At 43.7% G+C, this 13072-nt stretch overlaps 1 long non-coding RNA gene across 1 annotated transcript in view; it reads left to right on the forward strand.

The window, feature by feature from the left end:
* Positions 1 to 10841, forward strand: part of LOC142768812 (uncharacterized) — a 31497-nt gene extending 20656 nt beyond the window's left edge. Inside the window, exon 3 of the long non-coding RNA XR_012885480.1 lies at positions 10553 to 10841. This is a non-coding gene — a long non-coding RNA (uncharacterized LOC142768812). The remainder of the gene's footprint in view (positions 1 to 10552) is intronic.
* The last annotated feature ends 2231 nt before the right edge of the window (positions 10842 to 13072 follow it).

Consider the following 13072-nt stretch of genomic DNA (forward strand, 5'->3'; position numbering starts at 1 on the left):
GGCCGGAGAAGGATTTACCGTTTGTAGAGCTTCGGTAGCGGACATGAGGACCCTTGTAGCGGTGACTCGAACTATTCCTCTGCTGCATTGCGGTGGTCCATCTGCGGTGCAGGATGTCAGTCTTCTCCCGGGTTTCACGTCACCAAACTATGTAGAGGACAGAGACACTGAAGTGCGTTCGGTAAGAATTTATTGATGTAATGTCACTTCCTTAATCTCTTCTAGCGGCTCTGACCCAGCACGCATCACACGCGCACTGCACCGCATCGTACTTCACAGGCCCTGTCTGGCACAGTCGCCTTTGTGTCTTCACTGTAACGAGAGTGAATCTTTGGAGCACTTCTTTTTGTCATGCCGAAAATTCAAAAGTCAAAGGAAAAACTACTAGAAGAACCCCCACGAAAGTTGGACTTAGACTTTACACTTCCGGTGATTCTTTCATTTGGCAGAATCGCATTTGTTTTCAGCCACATGAGCGTTCTTACCGCTGTTACATATTTCTTACGAGAATCTAAAAGAATGGAATGCTAAACATAGATAAATTCAGTTGTTTTACGTATAGATATTTTTTCTTTTTGTGTGTGTTTATAAGGTTAACTTTTTCAAGCTTTTTGTTTGTTTAGAAATCGAACACCTTTAAATTATTACCTATATTAGATAATGAATTCAACCCTTTCTTTCAAGAAGTCAATCTAAAAAGCATGGCACTGTCCCAATCATGGCCTATCCCCGAGGTGGGTTGCGCCAAATTGCTGAGGAACCAACCAACCAACATTTCAGCTTTTATCACTGATGCCCCTTCTTTAGCGGAGTTGAATTTTTCAAAATGTCTTATCAAGAAGCCGCCCCCAACATATGGCTCTCGACTTCACAAGATCATCGCGGTGAGAACACAGACCTAAAGCCGGTAATGAATGTACTGTTTATGTTGTGAATCTGTGTTCTGCAAACAAACATTCACAGTGTAACACTAGCGGCAAGCTTAGCCTTTGGCTGTCGCTGATATAAAAGTCGGTGCACCACGTCGAAGCAATATTTATTTACAGACTAGTCGGTTCATACTTGAAAACTCGACTTTCTGCGCAAGCTGAAGGAAAACAAGCAGAGAGACAGATAAGAGTTCGGATTACCGTCTGTTCATTGTCGTGTAATGTGTATAATGTCATCATCATCATCAGCCTGACTACGTCCACTGCAGGACAAAGGCCTCTCCCATGTTCCGCCAGTTAACCCGGTCCTGTGCTTGCTGCTGCCATTTATACCCGCAAACTTCTTAATCTCAACTGCCCACCTAACCTTCTGTCTCCCCCTAACCCGCTTCCCTTCTTTGGGAATCCAGTTAGTTACCCTTAATGCCCAGTGGTTCTCTCAACGCGCTACATGCCCGGCCCATGTCCATTTCCTCTTCTTCATTTCAACTATGATATCCTTAACCCCCGTTTGTCCCCTAATCCACTCTGCTCTCTTCTTGTCTCTTAAAGTTACACCTACTATTTTTCTTTCCATTACTCGCTGCGTTGTCCTCAATTTAAGCTGAACCCTCTTTGTAAGTCTCCAGGTTTCTGCTCCGTAGCTAAGTACCGGCAAGATACAGCTGTTATATACCTTCCTCTTGAGGGATATTGGCAATCTACCTGTCATAATTTGAGAGTGCTTGACGAATGTGTTCCACCCCATTCTTATTCTTCTAGTTACTTCAATCTCGTGGTTCGGCTCTGCGATTATTACCTGCCCTAAGTAGACATAGTCTTTTACAACTTCAAGTGTACTATTACCTATCTCGAAGTGCTGCTTCTTTCCGAGGTTGTTGTACATTACTTTCGTTTTCTGCAGATTAATTTGAAGACCCACCTTTCTGCTCTCCTTGTCTAATTCCATAATCATGAGTTGCGATTCGTCCCCTGAGTTACTCAGCAATGCAATGTCATCGGCGAAGCGCAGGTTACTAAGGTATTCTCCATTAACTCTTGTCCCTAACTGTTCACATTCTAGGCTTCTGAAAACCTCCTGTAAGCACGCGGTAAATAGCATTGGGGAGATTGTGTCCCCCTGCCTTACACCCTCCTTGATTGGTATTCTGTTGCTTTTTTTATGAAGCACTATGGTAGCAGTTGATCCCCTGTAGATTTCTTCCAGAATGTTTATATATACTTCATCTACGCCCTGATTCCGCAGTGTCTGCATGACGGCTGATATTTCTACTGAATCAAACGCCTTCTCGTAATCTATGAAGGCTATGTATAGTGGTTGGTTATACTCTGAGCATTTCTTTATTACCTGATTGATAGTATGAGTGTGGTCAATTGTTGAGTAGCCTGTTCGAAATCCTGCTTGTTCCTTTGGTTGATTGAATACTCATGTTTTCTTTACTCTGTTAGCATTTACCTTTGTAAATAGCTTGTATACTACAGAGAGCAAGCTGATCGGCCTGTAATTTTTCAAGTCCTTGTCATCTGCTTTCTTATGTATTAAGATGATGTTAGCGTTCTTCCAATACTCTGGTACCCTTCCCGTCAGGAGACACCTCGTAAACAGGGTGGCTAGTTTTTCTAACACAATCTGTCCTCCATCTTTCAGCAGGTCTGATGTTACCTGATCCTCACCAGCAGCTTTGCCTCTTTGCATGCTCTCCAAAGCTTTTCCGACTTCTTCTATCATTACTGGTGGGGTGTCATTTGGGTTACTGCTAGTTCTTATAGTATTAAGGTCGTGGTTGTCTCGGCTACTGTACAGATCTCTGTAAAACTCCTCCGCTATTTTAACTATCCTATCCATATTGGTAGTTATTTTGCCTTCTTTGTCCCTTAGTGCATCCGAATTTTGCCTATCCCAAGTTTCCTTTTCACTGTTTTGACGCTTACTCCGTTTTTCAGAGCGTGTTCAATTCTCTCCATGTTACACCTTCTTACATCGCATACCTTACGTCTACTAATCAACTTCGAAAGCTCTGCCAGTACGTTCAAGCTTCGATCAAATCATTGAAGCTCAGGCCAAGGAACTTAAAAAAAGATGTGCGAAACGCCAGGAAACCAGCAGCCGCATTAGTGGGCAATATGTTTTTCTCATAGCACTCTGAAGACTATGTTGATGCCTCTTACCGCACGCCATTCACGCTCTTCCTAGGCGTTATGGTAATTATAAAAAACAGATATGCTCCTAGAACTGATTTCGATCTTCTTTCTTTAAAAGAAAAGAAAAAAAAGCACTGCCAGACAAAAATCAGCGAGGCCATTTTAAACGGCGTGATTTGTAACACTTTGTACGATCGCGCGTTTGAAAACATCGTCGTGCTCACTATTCATACCATGACGTACGCGGCCAATTTTTTATTAATCGAGTCTGGCAATGTCTCCAGACAAAATTATGTACTTAGGTTGCTAATACACGTCGACGATATTACTCACCGGGTGTACAGCCTAAGGACGACTCGCGAGGCAAGAATTCAACTTGCCGGTTATTTTTTCCGATATCAACAAAAAGAAGATCCAAGAAGCCTCAATTACAGAAATTCAAACCAACAGAACGAGCCGGAGCAATCAATAAATCACCACCAGGGGGTCTACAGCAAAACGTTAGCAGAGGATGAAGTATACTTTGCAGAAGCGGATATAGACAGCTTTGTTCTTTAATACTTCATCGAAAAAAAAACACTAAGGGAGAAGCCGAGAGCTTTCAGAAAACGTGGACAGTTTTGCAACGACGCTGTGAAGTGGTTCTCTAAAGACACATGCAAAGTACAGTTGCACAAACCAGCACCCCTCATAAGTAGCGGGAGGGCTGTATTGTAAATTATTTTAGCACGATAGCATCAAATAGATTGCTTTGTAGAAAATCCAGTGTCGACGTCGCTGGTATATTGAGTGAAATATTGGGATAGATATAAGTAATAACAATCGTGAGTCGTGGCGGGAATCGAGCCCATATCTTCGGTGTGGCGTGTCAAGGTTTTTTTTTTTTCGCAAATAAAAAGAAATCTCATATAAGCATAACCACGCAACTGGCCACGGCGGTGGTCAGATCTGCAACGCAGCAGAGGGTGCTAAGAATCTCTGGATCCGGACAGGCCGCCATTGGAACCTGAACTTGGCAACGTTTAATGCTAGAACCTTATCTAGTGAGGGATTGAGGAGCTAGATGTTAAATGGGATATAATAGGGCTCAGTGAGGTTAGGAGGGCAGATGAGGCCTATACGGTGCTACAGAATGGGCACGTCCTTTGCTGTCGGAGCTTGGCAGACAGAAGACAACTGGGAGTGGGGCTCCTAATTCACAGAAACACAGCTGGCAACATAGATGAATACTATAGCATTAATGAAAGGGTGGTAGGTATCGTAATTAAGCTGAATAAAAGATACAACATGAAGGTAGTACAGGCTTACGTGCCTACATCCAGCCATGATGACGCTTCAGTTGAAAGCTTCTATGAAGACGTGGAATCGCAATGAGCAAGGTAAAAACACAGTAGTGATGGGTGACTTTAATGCAGGCTATAATGCTGGCTTTAATGCAGGAGACTATAGCATCGGTACTAGAAACGCCAGAGGAGAGCTACTAGTAGAATTCGCAGAACGCAAGAATTTACGGATTTTGAATACCTTCTACCGAAAACGAGAAAACCGCAAGTGGACATGGAGGAGCCCTAATGGCGAAAACAAGAACGAAATAGACTTTATAATGAGTGCACACCCTGGAATCGTGCAGGATGTGGAAGTGGTTGGCAAGGTACGATGCAGTGACCATAGAATGGTACGGCCTCGAATTCGCCTAGACTTGAAGAAGGAACGACAGAAACTGATACGCAAGAAGCTAATCAATGACCTAGCACTGAGAGGGAAAATACAGGAATTCAGAGTGTCCCTACAGAACAGGTACTCGGCTCCTAGTGAGGAAATCAACCGTAGCGTAGAAACAATGAATGATAATCTGACGAGTATCATTACGGAGAGTGCAGTGGAAGTTGGAGGCAACAGGACACTGGCAAGCTTTCCCAGGAAACGAAGAACCTAATTAAGAAGCGTCAAATGATGAAAGTGTCAAGTACAACAGACAAAATAGAACTGGCAGAGCTTTCGAAGTTGATTAGTAGACGTAAGGTATGCGATGTAAGAAGGTGTAACATGGAGAGAATTGAACACGCTCTGAAAAACGGAGTAAGCGTCAAAACAGTGAAAAGGAAACTTGGGATAGGCAAAAGTCGGATGCACTAAGGAACAAAGAGGGCAAAATAACTACCAATATGGATAGGATAGTTAAAATAGCGGAGGAGTTTTACAGAGATCTGTACAGTAGCAGAGACAACCATGACCTTAATACTATAAGAACTAGCAGTAACCCAGATGACACCCCACCAGTAATGTTAGAAGAAGTCAGAAAAGCTTTGGAGAGCATGCAAAGAGGCAAAGCTGCTGGTGAGGATCAGGTAACATCAGACCTGCTGAAAGATGGAGGACAGATTGTGTTAGAAAAACTATCCACCCTGTTTACGAGGTGTCTCCTGACGGGAAGGGTACCAGAGTCTTGGAAGAACGCTAACATCATCTTGATACATAAGAAAGCAGATGACAAGGACTTGAAAAATTACAGGCTGATCAGCTTGCTCTCTGTAGTATACAAGCTATTTACAAAGGTAAATGCTAACAGAGTAAAGAAAACATTAGAATTCAATCAACCAAAGGAACAAGCAGGATTTAGAACAGGCTACTCAACAATTGACCACATTCATACTATCAATCAGGTAATAGAGAAATGCTCAGAGTATAACCAACCACTATACATAGCCTTCATAGATTACGAGAAGGCGTTTGATTCAGTAGAAATATCAGCCGTCATGCAGACACTGCGGAATCAGGGCGTAGATGAAGTATATATAAACATTCTGGAAGAAATCTACAGGGGATCAACTGCTACCATAGTGCTTCATAAAAAAAGCAACAGAATACCAATCAAGAAGGGTGTAAGGCAGGGGGACATAATCTCCCCAATGCTATTTACCGCGTGCTTTACAGGAGGTTTTTAGAAGCCTAGAATGGGAACAGTTAGGGATAAGAGTTAATGGAGAATACCTTAGTAACTTGCGCTTCGCCGATGACGTTGCATTGCTGAGTAACTCAGGGGCCGAATTGCAAATCATGATTACGGAGTTAGACAAGGAGAGCAGAAAGGTGGGTCTTAGAATTAATCTGCAGAAAACGAAAGTAATGTACAACAACCTCGGAAAGGAGCAGCGCTTCGAGATAGGTAATAGTGCACTTGAAGTTGCAAATACTATGTCTACTTAGGGCAGGTAATTACCGCAGAGCCTAACCACGAGATTGAAGTAACTAGAAGAATAAGAATTGGGTGGAGCACATTCGGCAAGCCCTCTCAAATTATGACAGGTAGATTGCCACTATCCCTCAAGAGGAAGATATATAACAGCTGTATCTTGCCGGTACTTAGCTACGGAGCAGAAACCTGGAGACTAACAAAGAGGGTTCAGCTTAAATTGAGGACGACGCAGCGAGCAATGGAAAGAAAAATGGTAGGTGTAACCTTAAGAGACAAGAAGAGAGCAGAGTGGATTAGGGGACAAACGGGGGTTAAGGATATCATAGTTGAAATAAAGAAGAGGAAATGGACATGGGCTAGGCATGTAGCGCGTAGACAGGATAACCGCTGGTCATTAAGGGTAACTAACTGGATTCCCAGGGAAGGGAAGCGGGTTAGGGGGAGACAGAAGGTTAGGTGGGCAGACGAGATTAGGAAGTTTGCGGGTATAAATTGGCAGCAGCAAGCACAGGACCGGGTTAACTGGCGAAACATGGGAGAGGCCTTTGTCCTGCAGTGGACGTAGTCAGGCTGATGATGATGATGATGATGATGATGATGATGATGATGATAATGATGATGATGATGATGATGATGATGATGATGATGATGATGATGATGATGATGATGAACGTACTTCATTTAGGGTTAGGGGGAAAGCGTGTTGAGAATGTACTGTTTCAGCGCAGATGATAACAAAGCGAAGAATTGACATCGACACAGTGCTATTTAGACACCGTCATTTTACGAGAGTGGTGGATTTCTTCTGAAGGCATAGGCTTGGCGTAACACATGCCGGATCGATATTTCGAACACATTAGCAATATGATTCTCTTGCAGCAGGCAAAACGCAAGTGTCCGATGATGTGGCAGGTACCACATGCATAGTAACTTATGCAGCCAGATCCTCTCGTCGGGAATGTCATTATTGTGGAAGGATTACTCCATTTTGTAACACCTAGAGTATGTTCTATTTTTTTCTTATTCACTAATGATCTTTGAGAATGCATTAGTAAACGTATTTTTGTCAATGTCACTGTTTGTTTAGAATAAACTTTAGATCAGAGCTTTAATTTCAATCTTTGAAAGAATAGCTAGAAATCAACTACGAATAGGCCAACGTTGGGTAATGCTAGTAAATATTAGCTTATTACTTGTAGTGCGCATCTATACATGATCCCTAAAATTGGTCAATATTGACAACGTCATTTTTGTTACAGTAAATACGTTGAGTACCCCAAAAAATATCTTCGAAAACTGAAATTAGGTTATGAACACGTGCAACATAAACCTAGAAACACCGCTATAGTAGTTTGTGGCGTGAACACAGTTGTCGCCACATGTCTTCTGGCATGCCGTATCCTAAGTGGATGACAGGTGATCTGTGAGCGTCAGCACTGTAGGTCATTCATAAAAAGTTTTAAAACACTTCTGTGCAGGCAGGCGACGGTATCCAACACTGCCAACAACACGCAGCAGACGGCTCATACTTCGTATGCTGCAGTTTAAACCTACAACGGGTGAAGAATGTCGGCTAACGAATAAACGAGACACGGCACTGGCCACCTGGTCTGAACCAGGAAGTGTGGGGAGGACAGATGGGCAGACATCACAGGAGTGAGCGTTCGTCACTGCGATGGCAATGCGAGAGACGAGCAGGGCTGTACTAACTGCAGCTACTTCCGCATTACTCCGCGACACCTCACCAGGGTCATAAGGAAACTCACAAGTGGAGGGGGGGAGGGGGGTAATGTGCGTTTCAACTATAACTTTGAGGGGGAGAGGGGGTGGCTGCTTACTGATTGGTAATGCTTCCAAACATAGCTATGTGGTGGTTGTGGTTAGGTGCTGCGCCGTGCTCCCTACTGGTTTGCAGAAATTGGGCGCCTCCTTCTTCTAACCACTACCACCACACAGCATTTTCTTACGTAAATGCACACATACATACAACTTGTTGATGTTGTTATTTATAAATAACAATTTTTAGTGAGATTGCCGATTTCTTTCTTTTCGCCAGGAAAGCACCACCTACGCCCCTCACAGTTATTGTCCCTCCCCTTACACGTTGGCTTCGTGCAACTTGGTCCTCCCCCCTGTGTTGTATGCACATATTTTTCTGGGTGGAGCCACCTCTTTGACCAAAGAAATAAAAAAAAAGGGGGGGGGGGGCAGATAAATGGTCTTCAGCTGTGCGTGCGTGTGTAAAAAGAATTTTGGGGGGGAGAGAGGGCGAATGGGGCCAGAGTGTTACCCCCTGGCTACGCATCTGCCTCCATCTGAAAAGGTTGTCGTCCTTCATCCTAGATCGTGATTTTGAAACAGATTATCCCCCTTACTTAGCGTCATCGCTACTGTTACGCTATTTCAGATAAGAAGTGCTGCCAAAACTAATTCGCGGGACACTTTTGCCGTTGACAAGAAAAACAAGCACTATTAAAGCCACCCTGTCTAAGGTTTTTAAAGAAAGGTCAATATTGAGACTTCGAAGCCCGCGTAAGAATTTCAAGAAAGCACACACTCGGCTAATGTGACGCGAGAATGTGTCACGCAAAATTTCCGAGCACTGCACTGCGTCTACATTTCTCAGAGAGCTAAGTAGAGGATGAGTTATGATGTATAATTGGTACCTAGGCGCTTTCGAGGCGCTGGCTAAGAAAACCAGCGCCGTAGGAAAAGAGAACGTCTCACTTATCTACCTGTGAAAGCCGACGACACCTTTCATCGTCTCGTTTATAGCATCTTTGTGTGGTGATATAGTAATGACCCTGCAAAGGTGCAATGTAACCGGGAAAGGTCACTATAGCGCCATTACTAGGCGGCGCGGTCTAATTACGCTTCACACCATAGATGTTACCGCACTGCACTTTTTTTTTATTGGAAGCCCAATCACCGAAAGCCCAATTTGATCCGTTCGAGGTGCGCAGCAATTATGTCCGTAGCACGTGTGAATTCTCCCTTTTCGTCATGTATACACTGCTCTACAGCAAATAACGATGTCTGTGAAAACTCGCACAGTAACATCGTGACTGCAGTGTACGAACATTTTTTCATATTCTTTTTCAACGTCTATGTGCACGGATTCCCTCGTGCCTGCATCGATAAGCATTCGAAGCATACTCCTTGAGTATGCGAGTTTGACGTCACAAATTTTTTCCTCTTGAATAACACATTCTGCAAATAAGGGTGAATAGTTCTTTTCATTTATTTTACACACACACATGCACGCACACACACACACGCACGCATATGCATATATATATATATATATATATATATATATATATATATATATATATATATATATATATATATATATATATATATATATATATATATATATATATATCACAAGCAGGGAAGTGTACATACTCGGACAGCATAATGACAAATAAATGATTACCTGTCACGGTAGGTGACTTTTTTGTCGACTGCCTCTGAAGAGGTGATGTCGACTGTAAGCCTCTCCTGCTACTTGTATTTAGTCTGAAGAACAGATAGCCACGTCTCAAGTGTCATAAGCCAAAGGTTAAAGTAAACGAAGCATGCCTGCACGATTACACGGTGAATTCTCAACGTACCAACCGGTGGTGTAGATAGGCTATGACTTATTTAGACGGTATTACATACTTAGAAAAGAATCGTGCCAGTGGTTTTCTCTGCAAGGCAGGTTTAGTTGACTTCCTAGTAGCGCAAACGGAAGATATGATAAATGAAGGCACACTTTACAGTGTACTACATAATGCGTCCCTGGCTTTCGATTGCGCTACATAAAGTTATTGAAGAACTCAACATGTGTTGCCAATCAACAATACTATTTATAATGTAAGTTCTCATTAGGACTGTTTCAAATTAAGAAAAACGAACACTTATGTTTTGACTTGTTTCCACTATTGAAGAACTTCTTGGGCGAATCCCCGAGTACATAACATGTTGATTTTTACGCTATAAAAGACGAACACATTGAGATAGACAATAACGGTACACGTACCGTATAAAGAAAATAAGGAACTGATTGTGTTAGCAACACCTCTACCTGCCTGTGTAACAGCGAGATTAGGTTCTTTGGATGTCACATGTGCTTACCCTGGTAAGTCAGAGACCTGAAAAGATTAGTGGTGTGGCCTTCATACGCGCTCTGTACATCTTCGTACCACTTTGCTATATATTTCATTGCAACCTTCGCATTAAACCGATTGTTAGTGGTACCTCTCTCGTCTTTCCTCACGTGTTCGTTTTTTTTTTATAGCTCGAAAGTCAAGACGCCATGTGTTCTCAGCAACCCTGCATTGCAAGTGGACTCCTGCATATATAAAGAGAAGTCAAATGAGCTTGTATCAGAGCAATCCAGTTATGAAGCACGCGAATTCTCGCGAATGAGAAGATGACGGCCGAATGCGATGCATTGGGCAGCTTTCGCGGTTCCACGCATGTCAGCGAACTAAAGAAAAAGTGCAACGCGACACCGCCAAAACATATATGTGTGTATACGCGAACTCCTAATGGCAATAAAAAAACGGTTTATTGTAATGGATAAATCAGGATGTTTCAGATAGAAAGCAAGGAATTTTTTATGTCCCTAAAAACATTTTGTTCCCGGCGAAAGGTGTACAATTTGTCGTGGTCATGAAAACACAGTGGGAGTTCTCGATGAAGCACTAACAGGGAGTTATGACGATAGATATTCTACATCTCCTGGACTCACCGCAGTGAAAAGAAAGCGAATGTAGACGCGCACTTAGATGACCAGCTTCCGACAGAGGATCTCACGCTGAGCGAACGAGACTTGAGCAATTGATGCCGGTGTTTTAATCTCGAGCGTGCTTCGTGTGTGGCATACTGACTGTTGAGCGTGAGACATAATTTCAGCACTTATGCGTACGTAGTGCGTTTCCCGTACGTACTACGCTACTCGCGTGTACTGTGGCACCTGGGTGGGTACACATCGACTGGCGTGCGAGCATCGTCCATTTCGTTTGGCGACAGGTCAGGATATCTTGCGATCGTTCGTTACTCTTGGGAGCAGTCGCTGTCAGCTCCCGTGCGAGCTCACCCAATACGGCCGAATGCGATGCGTTAGGCAGCTTTCGCGGTTCCACGCATACCGCAAACACGTCACTAACACGTGATTGCGAGGCTGCTAATCTTATAAGTTTCACGATTTCAGAGCTTAAAAAGAACCCAGAAGTAAAAAAAAGAACAAAAAGAACAGAGCACCCAAAGCAGTGCATTGCAGCGCAGGTCGTTGACCTGCGAGACGGAGATGGTGGGTTCGGGTTTTACTCACGGGCCATGTCCCAGTGATTTATTGCAGTCTTTCTATATTTATACAGTAAAAGCCTTAAATGCTACATAAAACGTTTTCCACATCTGCGTCCTGTGTCACGAGGGAGGAGAAAAGCAGAAAAATCATCATCACATAAAGGTCACAGATTGCCACATTGAGTGACGCCACTAGGTTGTCATAATGACGTCACAGCGACGTCACCTCAAGGCATCGTAGCTTGGTCAAAGGGGATTTAATCACGGAGAGAGATAAGTAAAGGAAAAGCAGGGAGGTTAGCCAAATAGTATCCGGTTCGCTACCCCACACCAGGTGAGGGGAAATGGGACAAACAGTAGTCTTCGTGAACCCGGGCATAGAGTTTCTTACAAGTACACTAGAGAGAACTCTGGCACTAGTGTCTGTTGGAGTTACAACGCATGGTGCTTCAATGAGCATGGGAATGACGGGTAGTACACGGACTTTTCCAATACTGATACTTTTGGCTTCGTTTGGCTTCACGCGGCTTCCAACTGCTTTGTCATGAGGTGACAGTCAGCAAAGGTTTAGCAGTTAAGCTTCACTTCCTTAAACTTTTAGGCTCACCAATTCAAATTTGGTCGGGAAGCTCAATACGGTTTGTTTTTTTATCTTCGAAACAAAATCAAAACATTGCAATAATCAAATTTACAGGGGCGTTCAAAGCCCACAAGTATGAATACTAGGCAAATTTGGTTACTACCCATCATTCCCATGGTCTCTGAATGATCGCAGCGTCAGAGTCCCCTCTAGTTGATGTGAGAAAACTCTATACACCCCGGAACAAAAAAAAAACTCCATGTTGAAAGCATAGTGAAAGTAAGGAAAAAGAACGCTCGTACGCATATTTGTTAAGCACGCACATTTAAACGGGAGCAGTGCAAAGCCAGCCGAGGTGCCTCTAATCTCTGAGGCCGTGCAAAACCCTTTATGCGCGGAAAGCTTTCGGAAGGTGACGGGGCAGTTTCAACTCATGGCCTCAGAGGGAAAAAAAGACGGTGTTCGCCTACGAGTTCTCTTAAGTTAATGTACGAGCGACCCTGTGACCTTTTGAGTTACGTATCTTCAGTTGGTGCTTTGACAGGCTTTCTTTGCCCTTACGCCGATCCCCCGGGCAACCATGTATACGGGTTGTCTGAAAGAAACATGAAAAAAAGTCTTCCCCTGGTTAACCTCCCTGTATTTCCTGCATCTCTCTCTCTCTCCGAAAAAAATCGTAGTTGTTGTTTACCGCCCAGCCCCGCCGCGGTGGTCTAGTGGCTAAGGTACTCGGCTGCTGATCCGGAGGTCGCGGGTTCATATCCCGGCTGTGGCGGCTGCATTTCCGATGGAGGCGGAAATGTTGTAGGCCCGTGTGCTCAGATTTGGGTGCACGTTAAAGAACCCCAGGTGGTCTAAATTTCCGAAGCCCTCCACTACGGCGTCTCTCATAATCATATGGTGGTTTTGGGACGTTAAACCCCACAA

Source organism: Rhipicephalus microplus, chromosome 8, assembly GCF_043290135.1.
Source record: "Rhipicephalus microplus isolate Deutch F79 chromosome 8, USDA_Rmic, whole genome shotgun sequence".
Classification (NCBI taxonomy): domain Eukaryota; kingdom Metazoa; phylum Arthropoda; class Arachnida; order Ixodida; family Ixodidae; genus Rhipicephalus; species Rhipicephalus microplus.